We start from the raw sequence: 13,468 nt of genomic DNA, 5'->3' as shown, positions 1-13,468 counted from the left end.
TTACACTGGAATTAAAGCAGTTTAACACCACTTTAAATGCCTGGGCTTGAAGCTCTTAAACCTAAAGACTCTATATAGTTCTTCATCCTTTGTGAACAGACTCAGGATAGCATTTTCTCTTTACAGTTCATGGAAACCTTGAGTCTACAATGGAGGCAACTCAACATTTCTTTGAGAATAGTTTATTCCACGATCCAGTTCTTCCATCTCAGTAGGAGCCGTGTGCGTCCCACCCTTTCTCTCCTCCCTTTAATACCGCAGGCCTTGAATTTCCCCGTAATGGAAATAATCATTATTAATTACCTGGCTCTCTTTAAGCATGAGCACTGCCTACTGCTAATAGCCAGGCAGGTGGCCTGTTAGTGACTAATTAATTTCTCTAGTACACTTTACTGCACACATCGAAAACAGCCGTCACAGGCATCAAGTGGCACGCGGTGGCCTTGTGTTCCTGGGAAGGGGATGTGGAAAAGGGCTGCCTTCGAAGAGCAGTCGGGGGTGGAAGCAGGGCTTTATAGATAATGGAAGGGATGGGTCAGGTATGGGGAGCAACCAGTGGCAAACCATAGGGCTGATAAGGATGTGCCCAGTGAAGATCACTAGAAGGAGGCTGAAGGGGATTAAGATACAGAGAAAGTAAAGACAACAACATACATGATATTGCTGTGTCAAAACCAACCGTATATACTCATTAAGTTGACCTCGTGTACAAGTCAAGAATCTCAATGGTCTTACTGTTAATGTGAGATTTGTGTATTGGTAGTGTTTAAATGAAATTTGTGTCTTGTCTGTATTGAATACTGATTGCATCATCCAGAGTGTAACATAGTCTGGAAAGAGTTAATTACCAAGAAGCTGTGATGTCCTTGATGTGTGGCTGGAACCAGGGAGTGTCCAGACACAAGTGTGTGTGCATTGCTGATTGCATCAGTTCAGTTCAGTTCTGAGTCTGCTGGAGTGAGAGTCAAGTCCTGTGTCCATTGTCTACAAGTCTGTTTATCTTGATTAGTACTTCTTACAGTAAAACTTGTATATAGTTTTACCACCGTCTCTGATGTCACTTCGTTCTGCGTTCCATTGATTCCATCCAACTGCTGTTGCGCTGCAAAATAATCTGACACTTACATTGTCTAAATCTACCATATATACTCATGTCTACATCAATCTCCAACAAGGAAGCAAGGTAGCAAGGAAGGCTCCAGCAATACATGGAGCAAGAGTTGCCAGATGTCCAAGCTGGGTTCAGAAAAGGCAGAGGAACGAGAGACCAAATTGCCAATATCCGCTGGATAATGGAGGAAGCCAGGGAGTTTCAGAAAAACATCTACTTCTGATTTATGGACTATTCCAAAGCCTTCGACTGCGTGGATCATAATAAACTGTGGCATGTTCTTGGTGGTATGAGGATACCAAGTCACCTTGTCTGTCTCCTGCAAAATCTGTATAAAGACCAAGTAGCCACAGTAAGAACAGACCACGGAACAACAGACTGGTTCAAGATTGGGAAAGGAGTGCGGCAGGGCTGTATACTTTCACCCTCCCTATTCAACTTGTACGCAAAACACATCATGCGACATGCGGGGCTTGATGAATCCAAGGCCGGAGTTAAAATTTCTGGAGAAAACATTAACAACCTTAGGTATGCAGATGATACCACTCTGATGGCCAAAAGTGAGGAGGAGCTGAGGAGCCTTATCACCAAAGTGAAAGAAGAAAGTGCAAAAGCTGGGTTGCAGTTAAACGTCAAGGAAATCAAGATTATGGAAACCAGATCGATAGATAACTGGCAAATAGAGGGAGAAAATATGGAGGCAGTGACAGACTTTATATTTCTAGGTGCGAAGATCACTGCAGCCAGGAAATCAGAAGACATTTACTTCTTGGGAGGAGAGCAATGGCCAACCTTGACAAAATAGTGAAAAGCAGAGACATCACACTGGCATAGTGAAAGCAATGGTATTCCCCATAGTAACCTATGGATGCGAGAGCTGGACCATAAGGAAGGCTGAGCAAAGGAAGATAGACGCTTTGGTGTTGGAGGAAAATCCTGAGAATGCCTTGGACCACAAGAAGATCCAACCAGTCCATCTTACAGGAAATAATGCCCGGATGCTCACTGGAGGGAAGGATATTGGAAGCAAAGATGAAGTATTTTGGCCAAATCATGAGGAGACAGGAAAGCTTGGAAAAGATCACAATGCTGGGGAAAATGGAAGGAAAAAGGAAGAGAGGCCGACCAAGGGAAAGATGGATGGACGGTATCCTTGGAGTGACTGACTCGACCTTGAAGGAACTGGGGGAGGTGACGGCCGACAGGAAGCTCTGGTGTGAACTGGTCCATGAGGTCACGAAGAGTCGGAAATGACTCCGTGAATGAAGAAGAAGAAACATGTGCATCTTATGGTTACACCACCCTGCTGTTGAGTGCCAGCATTGTGTAACTGATGGCATAACTGCACCATTGTCCCATGGTATCTTTGATGGATTGCACACCTGGAACATATGGCTACATTCCAAGCAAGAATGCACAACTGCATGTATGGCTTCCTGTTGGTTGGGCCCAAATGCCAGAGAATCATTCAGTCCATAGTTGAAATGGTGAATTGGTCTAACATTTTTGTTCCTCTTTGCCCTCAAATCCACATTACTTTACAGTGTATGAACAAGAGACATCCAAGGTCTTTGCCTACGCCTATCTTGGAGATGGCTTACCCCTTTTCAGAATCCAACAGAAATGTCCCCTCAGGATGTAATGTGATGCCTTTTCTCCATAGCTAACAAGTAAATTCTCCTTTGTGCAGACTGTTTTATCACCGTTAAGTACTAATCCTGCCACCGTAACACAGTTCCACTTTCTCTCTGAGGTACCATGGTAACCACGGGCAGCTGGCTTTATTACAAATATCGGGAGGGTTATCCACTGTAAGCATTTTCTTTGCCTCCCCGGAGCTTTCTGGATGGGAGGAAGGAGGCCTTGCGAGCTCTGCACTGATAAATTGGATCCACGGGGAAGCAGGAACACCCCCGTTCCTAGCAACAGGGCTGTGCTGTGGCCTTGCATTCATAAGAGCAAAGGCAAGTAGGAGGTAGGTATGACCTACACCTACCATATAATGTGGCTCAAACTGCGTTATTTGGCACTGTAGATCCAACCTAAGGATTTTCTAGGCTCTCCAAGTGATTCTATGGTATGCTTCACCTGGAAGTTTTCCTAGAGTCATCCTGGAGGGTCTAGTAAAAAATATCTCTCTTGGAATTTCTAGGACCAATAGGGCAACTCAGAGTATGCTGGACTGAGAATTCATATAATTTGGCATTTGGTTGTATCCATGGTTTCGGATAACTGTGGTCCACCAGGAACCCATCCCTCGTGGATACAAGGATATTATTGTACATGTTTTCTCCCACCACCCAGAAATAAAGAAATGAGTCATGGGCAATGAATTAAACTGGAGGCATTTTATTAACTAATTAATTATATACTGTATATACTCGAGTATAAGCCTAGTTTTTCAGCCCTTTTTTTAAGACTGAAAAAGCCCCCCTTGGCTTATACTGGTCCTGGTTGGCTTATATTTAGGTTATATTTATTATATTTATATTTATTATATTTATATTTAGCTTATATTTAGGTCAGCTTATACTCGAGAATATATGGTACATTTATTATTTTTCTCTATTATTATTGGTATTATTACATTTATTATTTTTCTTTATTATTGTTGCTACTATTACATTTATTTTACTCTATTTTTTATTATTATTATTACATTTATTATTTCACTCTGATCTTATTATTATTATTGCATTTATTATTTTACTCTATTATTACATGTATTATCTTCCTGTATTTATTTTTATTATTATTACATGTATTATTTTACTCTATTATTCTTAAAAGGATACATAAGCACATTTACATTGAAGATGAGAATAATGATTGGATCAGAGTTGGACAGTCTTATCTTAAATTTGAGCTTTATGTAAATATTCAAAAACATTTAACCTACTGATGCCTCAATTAATGTAATTTTATTGGTATCTATTTTTATTTCTGAAATTTACCACCCTCAGCTTATACTGGAGTCAATGTTTTCTCAGTTTTTTGTGGTAAAATTAGGTGCCTCGGCTTATATTTGGGTCGGCTTATACTTGAGTATATACGGTAAACCCTTTAGCCTGCAGTAGCTCAGTCTAAGTGCAGAATTCAGTTGTGACCAGGTGTTGCTTTGTTCCCTGTGGCACGGCAGGCTAAACCATGAGCTGCTGAACTTGCTGACCAAAAGTTCAGCAGTTTGAATCCGGGGAGCAGAGTGAGCTCCCGCTGCTAGCCCCAGCTTCTGCCAACCTAGCAGTTCAAATACATGCAAATGTGAGTAGATCAATAGGTACCTCTCCGGCGGGAAGGTAATGGCACTCCATGCAGTCATGCCAACCACATGACCTTGGAGGTGTCTACAGACAACGCTGGCTCTGGAGATGAGCAGCAACCCCCAGAGTCGGACATGACTGGACTTAATGTCAGAGGGAAAACAGAGGGTTCCATACTTCACACTTTAACAACACAGCCGTTCAATGCTAAGGCTTCCCACCAAATGGAACTGCAGAGAAGAGTCGACTGAACAAGCCAGTACCTGCCGCGTACCAGTACTGCCATCTGTTGAGGAGTTACGAAGGTGGAGGCATTACTTTTCATTCAACCCTCGTAGATTCAGCGCTTGCTGCAGGAGAAAAGTGATGGCTCAAAATACATATCCCAATGTTTTCACCAATCCTCCTGACTGCTTTTCTGTTTAACATCTACCAATATCTCCTATGTCAATGTGGCAGTGAATTCACTTTGTAGTCCATTCGCTATTACTTTTTCTTTGCATAATGGGTCTTATTTAGACTGTAACCCTGACAGCAGTGGACTCTCTAACTAATAAACTGTAAAACATTTTGGGCAATGTTAAGGTTGAAGGGTAAGATGTAACACTCCCAGCAAACAAGCAAGGAAACAAACAACAAGAAAATCAAAGGAACTCTCCAAGGTGCCGAACCTATTTCATTGCTAGTATTCAGCACCTTGAACAGCTCCTTTAAAACAGGAACAAAATCCTGGAGCAAATTCACTCCTTCTAAGGGACCACCTGCCACTCTTTCTACTGCTTTGCTATCTTGCGGTGTTTTTATGTTTATCATTTTAACACAATATACACTTGAAACGTAACCCTTCAGTTTTATTACAATTTAGATTTTTCAGAAGTCTATGGAAGAGATGGAAAAAAGGGAAGGAAACACATGAGATTCACATCCCAAATGTTGAAGCAGAAGATAATATATTTGCCCAATAGTGGAATATCTGGAGAATTGTATTCACCGGGGAGAATCTGGGTGAGCAAATCCATTTCAGTTTCTGTGTGAAAGGCAATGGATGCATTTACCCACTGATAGCTGGCTTATATTATACTTATCACAGGCTTAGAAACTGCCTAGACGTTCATAAAAAATACAACCAACAGGTTTCACCTCAGTAGTCCCTTGAGGGCAATGAATATTACAAGTTAATGGGGATCCCATTGTCTTTTATACATCCAAGGGCTGTTGCCAAAATCAATGGTGCCTTCCAGATTTACAACGTAGGCAGAACCGATCAGGATATGATGGAGAAATGTTAATGTCTTTTACCGTTGCCAGCTGTTAATCCCATCAATTGCCGTATTTCTCTTCGATTATGGGACATATTTTTTTTAAAATCCAGAAGCAATTATTCCAAACATCTCAGGCTTCATATAAACTCTGTCACCTCCTTTGTTATGCTGTATCGATATGGAACAGCCCCAAATACACATGTCAGTGAAACCCTAAATAAAGCCGGGGAGTCCTGTGTCTTCTTAACCTTTTACTTCTGCTCTGTTGGATAATAATAATAATAATAATAATAATAATAATAATAATAATAATAATAATAATAATAACTTTATTTTTATACCCCGCCCCATCTCCCCGAAGGGACTCGAGGTGGCTTACATGGGGCCTTGCCCGATAAAACAATCAAATATCAAAACACAGCAATAAAACAGTTATCCAATAAAAACATCAATTACAATAAAAACAATCGTTAAAATCAACATAAAACATATAATATTAACACTGGAGACTAATTCATAGAACCCAGGCAACGTGCAACATGTGCCGAAATAGGCCGAAATGGGGAAGGTAATTTCACAGTTGAAATGGACAAAGTAAAATCCTATTGTTAGTACAAACTAGTGTTGAACTGTTGAATCAATTGGACTTCTCTACTTATTGACTCTCCAGTCAGTCATTGTTAGTCCAATTTAGACTAACCAACAGGATTTGGGCCATTTGCAATATTTTAGGTCCAAGGGCTAAATCCATACTGAATTTGATGAGTTTGGCATGCAATTCGGTGTCCATTTCAAGAGGATTGTATTGTCATTGCATGCCTTCAAGTCACTTCCAACTAAAGCAAACCTTTTGTAGGTTCTTCTTGCAAGATTTATTCAGGGCATGTCTTTGTCTTCGTTTGAAAGTCTTCACTGTAGAATTAATGCAGTTTGACACAACCTTAGCTGCCATTGCTCAATGCTAAGAAATCATGGGACTGATGAGGCCCCAACACAAAACAGAGATTTTATTTATTTGTTTGTTTATTTGTTTGTTTACAGTACTTCTATTTGGCCCTTCTCACCTCGAAGGGGAGTCAGGGTGGATTACAATGCACATATAAATAGCAAACATTCGATGCCATTATTAAGCAGACAACATACTGACAGACAATAACATTTTCCAGCTCCCAGCTTCATGACGGTATACGCAATTCTGGCCACAGGGGAGCTGCCGTTTCATCATCCACTGTGACACCAAGTCCTTTTTGATGGTAGTACTTCCTCGTTACTCTTCGCAAGCCAGCATTTTTATGGTGTCAAAAATTAAGTGAAATTGCCCCCCCCCCCCCCGCATTAAGCGGTACCTAGATTCTCTACTCACAACCGCAACTATTTTTGAGCTGCTTAGGTGGGCAGTAAACTAGGCTATTAATGGTCGGGAGCTTAATCTCGACCCAGTTTTCAAACCAATAGTGACATATTGTTGCTGGCTACTAATCAGTTGCGCCACAAAGGCTAAACACCAAGTAAAACTATAGCGATTTCATAGTACCAAGGCATGGCAGTTCAAGTGGTGTCAAACTGTGTTAATTCTGCAGTATAGATGCACCCTAAGATATGCCCAATGGGTTTCCAGGGCCGAGAAGAGATTTCATCTTGGTCTCCAGAATCATAGTCCAGTGCTTTATACCACCTTTCCTGGAGTGGAAATCAAGTAAGAGCAATATAAAATAGACCCAGTGATGGCCAGTATCCGCTGAGGTTGGTCAACCCAAACCAAGGAATCCCCAAAGCCAGCGCAAATTGCAAATAGCATCTAGTTTCCTAACCAAACTCCAGATCATATTTGAAAGATAGGGTTCTACACCTTGGATAGTTCCCTTATATTTCGGACAAAAACCCAGGACTGATTCATCATCCCAAAGACAAACTACCAGCCCTTAGGTCTATGCCAAGACGATTAAAAATGGGATGATGTTCCCCAGGAATATAGATATTAAAGCAGCCAAGCAGAAGGCTTTATGAAACTATGCAGGTTTGCGGAAGGAAATTAAAATATCTACATATAAATTATCTCAAGTTGAAATTATCCCAGTAGTACTTTCGGTAAATGGATTAGTGTCAAAGAATGGTAATAAATGGCGAGAAAAAAAGCGGGTACACAAACCACAAATCACAGTGCCCTATCAAATACCAAAAGCTATTATCTCCGAAACAATGAAAATTGTCTGACTTGCACTCCGTCTTTGATGTTCACAGTCTTGGCAATTTTATCCTTTTTTTTCCTTCCTCTCTCTTTTTCTCTCTCTTTAGGTTTTAGCTCCCTTTGATGATTCAGATGGGAAACTGAGGCAGCAGCCGTTATTAATTGTTATTACTCATTCGTATTTTTTCATTAGCATTACTAAGTAAGAGAGGGAACTGCAATGGGTAATTCAACACTTCAGACTCCCACGTTCCTGGCTCAAACTGCGACCTAATAGAGAATCTGCCGTGGGTTCAGATCAAACCAATAGAAGATCTCTCCAAGGTGCTGAATCTATTTGTCAGCATTGGGTTCAGCACCTTGGATAGCTACTTCCAAAGCTAATATGGAATGGAGCCTTGCTGGCTTTTGGTGTTGTCTATGTCCATACTGGTGCACTTTGAATTATTTTGTGACCAACAATACAGGACATTGTGGACATTCATGTATTGATGGGCAACTGCATCTCGACTGCAATGGTCCTAGATGGGCTACCCAATCCCATATGGATTTGGCACAGGCAGGGCCAAACTCCAGCCCTCCAGGTGTTTTGGACTTCAACTCCCACAATTCCTAACAGGCTACCGGCTGTTCTGGAACACAACACACCAGACATCACAGTTGTGGAAAAGAAGAAGGAGACAGAAGGTCTGATCCTTGCAGCCCAGGAGCAAGCCATCAGAACAAATGCAATTAAGGCCAAGATCAAAAAATCATCTGATGACCCAAAATGCAGACTCTGCAAGGAAACTGACAAAACCATTGATCATATCCTCAGTTGCTGTAAGAAAATTGCACAGACAGACTACAAACAGAGGCACAACTATGTGGCCAAAATGGCTCATTGGAACTTATGCCTCAAGTACCACCTCCCAGAAGTAAAGAACTGGTGGGATCACAAACCTGCAAAAGTATTGGAAAATGAACACACAAAGATACTGTGGGACTTCCAAATCCAGACTGACAAAGTTCTGGAACACAACACACCAGACATCACAGTTGTGGAAAAAGAAAAAGGTTTGGATTATTGATGTCGCCATACCAGTCAAACTGATGAAAAACAACAGGAAAAACTCAGCCGCTATCAGGACCTCAAGATTGAACTTCAAAGACTCTGGCAGAAACCAGTGTAGGTGGTCCCGGTGGTGATGGGCACATTGGGTGCCCTGCCAAAAGATCTCAGCCAGCATTTGGAAATAGACATTGACAAAATTACGATCTGCCAACTGCAAAAGGCCACCCTGCTGGGATCTGCACACATCATCCGAAAATATATCACACAGTCTTAAACGCTTGGGAAGTGTTCGACTTGTGATTTTGTGATATGAAATCCAGCATATCTATCTTGTTTGCTATGTCATACTATGTTGTTGTGTCAATAATAATAATAATAATAATAATAATAATAATAATAATAATAATTTTTGTGAAACGAAATCCAGCATATCTATCTTATTTGCTGTGTCATCATAATAATAATAATAATAATAATAATAATAATAATAATAATAATAATAATAATAATAATAATAATAATCTTTATTTATATCCCACCAAAGGGACTTGGGGCGGCTTACAAAGGAACTCCAAGGTGCAGCATATAACATAAAATGGTACAGGAGTATAAAAACAATATCTCATAGAAATTATAACAACGACTGCTATGTCCTCATTGTGAAAAAAAGACCACACTGATCCAGAAGAAGTCTCCACAGTCACTTACGAACCCATCGCCAAGACTCTACCTCTGAAACAAAATCAAACTCATGGGATAGATAGTCTGGCACTCTTTAGCAGAGAAGGCTAAAGAATTTGTAAAATTACACCTCCTAGGATTCTATCACATTGAGCCATAACAGTTCAAGTGGAGTCAAACTGAATTAATTCTGCAGTGTCAATGCAACCTTAGAAAAGCCGTATTGGTTGAAAATAGAGGATCTCTAGACCTCTTTTGGTGGACACAAGGTCTTCCATGGGTGCAAATGAATGCTCATCATTGGATTCCTCTCCAGCAGCTGGGCGCATTTGTCCGATTCACAAAGAGACATCTGCGCCACTGGAAGGTGGGAGGAAGGCTAGGAGTTCAATGCTTGTATTTTTTTTTTTTCCGGAGCACATTCAGACTTCCACCCGGCCCCCAAATTCCGTTATGTGTGTTTATTTCCTCGGGGAAACTGTCACTCTTGTATTATAAAATAGATGAAACAGCTGTTGCCTCTTAACATTTTCCCCAAAACAATGTGTGATTTTATAAGCCTCTCCTTCCCACCTCCGCCCTCCTAAGCCATCTCTTTGAAAAACCCAGGGAGGAAAAAAAAAAAAGAGAAAGAAATCCTAATCTTTTTTAGCATTTGCAAAGTAAATAGTTCAACAGGAGAAATACGTGCTGGGTTATGTATTGTCGTGTGTTAAGGGAAAGAAGTGTGTGGGTTGTTTGAAATGTGACAATTGGGTGCGGGTAACTAAATTCCTAGCATCTGCCGAGAACTATGGCTTATGTAAATGCTACAAAGAATTTTCTAGTTCGTACATTGCATATCACTCAGCTGAGGGAAGTTATGGTCCCTGGACATCTATGACCCTTTAAGTTTGGGGCAAATAAATAACAATACCCAATAGGTGTCCCCATAGAGACTATACTTTGGTGGTTGAGGTTCACTGGAAGTCATATATCACTTCTGGTGGTCATTTTGGCCATGTGTCAAGCATTTTAATAATAGCTTTGGGTTGCTATGAGTTTTCCGGGCTGTCTGGCCATGTTCCAGAAGCATTCTCTCCTGACGTTTCACCCACATCTACCACGGGCATCCTCGGCGGTTGTGGGGTCTGTTGGAGACTGCGCAAGTGGGGTTTATATATCTGTGGGAATGTTGGAGGCAAGTGTGAATGTTGCAATCGGCCAGCTTGATTAGCATTGAATGGCCTTCCCCCAGGCAGGAAGCAGCCAGGCTTTGAAGCTGCAAGGCTATTCAATTTGTCAAGGTGGCCAATTGCAACATTCACCGACAAGAGTTCTTTCTCCCGCCCTGGACTTCATTCCACGGATATGTGAACCCCACTTGCGCGGTTTCCAACGGATCTCACGACCTCTGAGGATGCCTGCCACAGATGTGGGCGAGAAGTCAGGAGAGAATGCTTCTGGAACATACCCTGTTTCCCCAAAAATAAGACATCCCCTGAAAATAAGACCTAGCAGAGGTTTTGCTGTGTTGCTAAATACAAGTTTTGTTGGCTTCGACTCGGTCTGGACTAAGGTTTATGTACAAGGTTCTGTGGATGAATGGCTCAAGTATTTTGTATTGTTTTAAATCTGTTTTTAACTGCTTATGTTTTATTATTTTGTATTGTTGTGTATTGGCATCAAATTCTGCCAGTTTTGTAAGCCGCCCTGAGTCCCTTCAGTGAGAAGGGCGGGATAGAAATGATGGAAATAAATAAATAAATAAATAAATTTTCTCACTGTTGTTGTAGATTTTGAGGACATTAAAGTGGGGGAGATCGAAAAAGACACAAGTGAAGCTGGCTTGAGGCTATATTGGTGGTTTGCAATGAAACATAATCCCAAAATTGTCAGGAAAATAACAATAATGACAATTGGGGAGGATTTGAGTACAACCAGAGCAGTAAATGTAGAATCTAGATACAGCTTGTGCCTTGTAGGACTTATAGTCCCCATCTTTGCTTTAGAAAGTGGCTATTATTCCTCTGAGCACTCTTTTTTTTGGTTGCAGTTTGTCGTTTTATTTTTGTTTTGTTTTTTGTTTTCACAAACGTCCCAGGGATGCAATTGGTTTCACACCCCAGGCTCGATTCACCTTGCTCTAACACACAAACTGCACACCAGGTTTAAGTCTTTTCGGTTTATTAAAGATAGAAAGTAGAAAGTTCTTCAAAAAGCAAAACACCAAAAGTCAGTTATAAAATATCATCCAAAGATATAAGTCAGTAACTCACAAGGCAAAAACAAGATCCAAAGAAAGAATGGCAAATTCCAACGAACATGGATACATGGAAGGCAATAGATTCCAAGACACAGCAGGAAAACTAGAACTTGTTTTTCCAGTGAAGGAAAGTTGCTTTGACAAAGGCTTTTCCCTGAACGCTTTCCCCCTTTTAATACTCTTTGCAAAACATGAAAGCATTTCTCTGCTCCCTCGCCTCTCTTCTGTTTGCGATTCTCACACTTCGCCGAACTCTGAATTCCAAACGCTCAGCCCTATCTAAGGAGCCCGTCCCATCAAGGTCAACTTGCTCATTATTTCTCTGAGACTCATCATTAAGCCGAGAATCTTCCGTCCTCCCTTCTCCCATTCCCATGTCAGTATGCACCTGGCTGGCTTCAGAGTCATCTATTCCAGCCTTTCCTGTGGGAACCTGAAACTGCACTCTCTGTTCCTCATCTTCTAACACTACAGGCCTTTCGGGGAGATTGGGAACCTGAATCCCTCTTTCCTCATCATTGTCAATCTGAGGTTCAGGCTCCTGCTGAGTCACAACAATTGGATGCAAAATGTTTACTCTTTGCTTCCCTGTTCGCAGGAGGCTTCTGGTCTTCGGGAAGCTTGAAGAAAGGTTTGTGGAGGGCATTGAAGACCCTCGTGGCCTTTTGTGGCTCGATTCCTGGGCAGTGAGATGGGTCCTCCTTCGAGGCTTGCACAATGTTGGCCAGAGATTTGAAGTTGGAGAGCAGGCTCAGTCTTCTTCATGGACTTCACACTGGTCAAGCAGTCTGTCATCCTCGACAGGGAGTCCTTGTCCACTTTCTCCTTCAAAATCCACCACTTCTGCAAAGCCTCGTCCATGTGAGAAGAGAAATATGATTGCCAAAGCTAGAGAAGAAACTGGTTCCTTGAACCCAGTGCTGAAACTGGGGACCAAGCAGAGCAGTATCATCATCAGTCTGTGTCAGCAAGGGAATCCCATCCTGAAATTCATCCGCAACGTGCCTTGGGAGTTTGGAGACATCATCCCAGATTATTTGCTGAGCCAAAGCACCTGCACCCTTTTCCTAAGCCTCCACTACCACAACCTGAACCACAATTACATCCACGAATAGCTCTGCAACCTGAGAAAGACCTGTGCGCTGTAGGTGCTTCTGCTTCAGGTCGACATGAAAGATTGACACCAGTTTCTCAAAGATCTGACCAAGATCTGCATCCTTTCCAGCTGCATTTTGATCCTGGCCTGGACCCCCAAAGAAATGGGCCTCTGAGCACTCCTTATTCTCCTAGATAGCAAAACAAAAATGGTTGAAAAAGTACTTTTTTGGCCAACAATTGATTCTGGGGAGCCTTTCCCTCCATTAAATGTAGTTTCAAGACACTCCACCCTGCAGTAGAAAAATTAGCCAATAGGAAAATGCTATAAAAGGTAAAGGTTTCCCCTGACGTTACGTCCAGTCGTGACCGACTCTGGGGTTCGGTGCTCATCTCCGTTTCTAAGCCGAAGAGCCAGCATTGTCCATAGACACCTCCAAGGTTATGTGGCTGGCGTGACTGCATGGAGCGCCATTACTTTATCGCTGGAACCGTATCTATTGATCTACTCACATTTGCATGTTTTTGAACTGCTAGGTTGGCAGGAGCTGGGGCTAACAGTGGGTGCTCAT

The 13,468-nt window shown here is 41.7% G+C and overlaps 1 long non-coding RNA gene across 1 annotated transcript; it reads left to right on the top strand.

Annotated features, from left to right (window-relative positions):
• The first annotated feature begins 2,898 nt into the window (after positions 1-2,898).
• Positions 2,899-11,316, top strand: LOC134293764 (uncharacterized). The gene is made up of 3 exons (XR_010000725.1): positions 2,899-3,086; positions 5,237-5,376; positions 7,929-11,316. It is a non-coding gene; the product is annotated as an uncharacterized LOC134293764 (long non-coding RNA).
• Positions 11,317-13,468: the final 2,152 nt, after the last annotated feature.

This window comes from Anolis carolinensis, unplaced genomic scaffold (assembly GCF_035594765.1).
Source record: "Anolis carolinensis isolate JA03-04 unplaced genomic scaffold, rAnoCar3.1.pri scaffold_10, whole genome shotgun sequence".
Taxonomy (NCBI): domain Eukaryota; kingdom Metazoa; phylum Chordata; class Lepidosauria; order Squamata; family Dactyloidae; genus Anolis; species Anolis carolinensis.
Note: the sequence above shows the minus strand (reverse complement) of the source record. Positions and strands in the feature narration are given on the sequence as shown.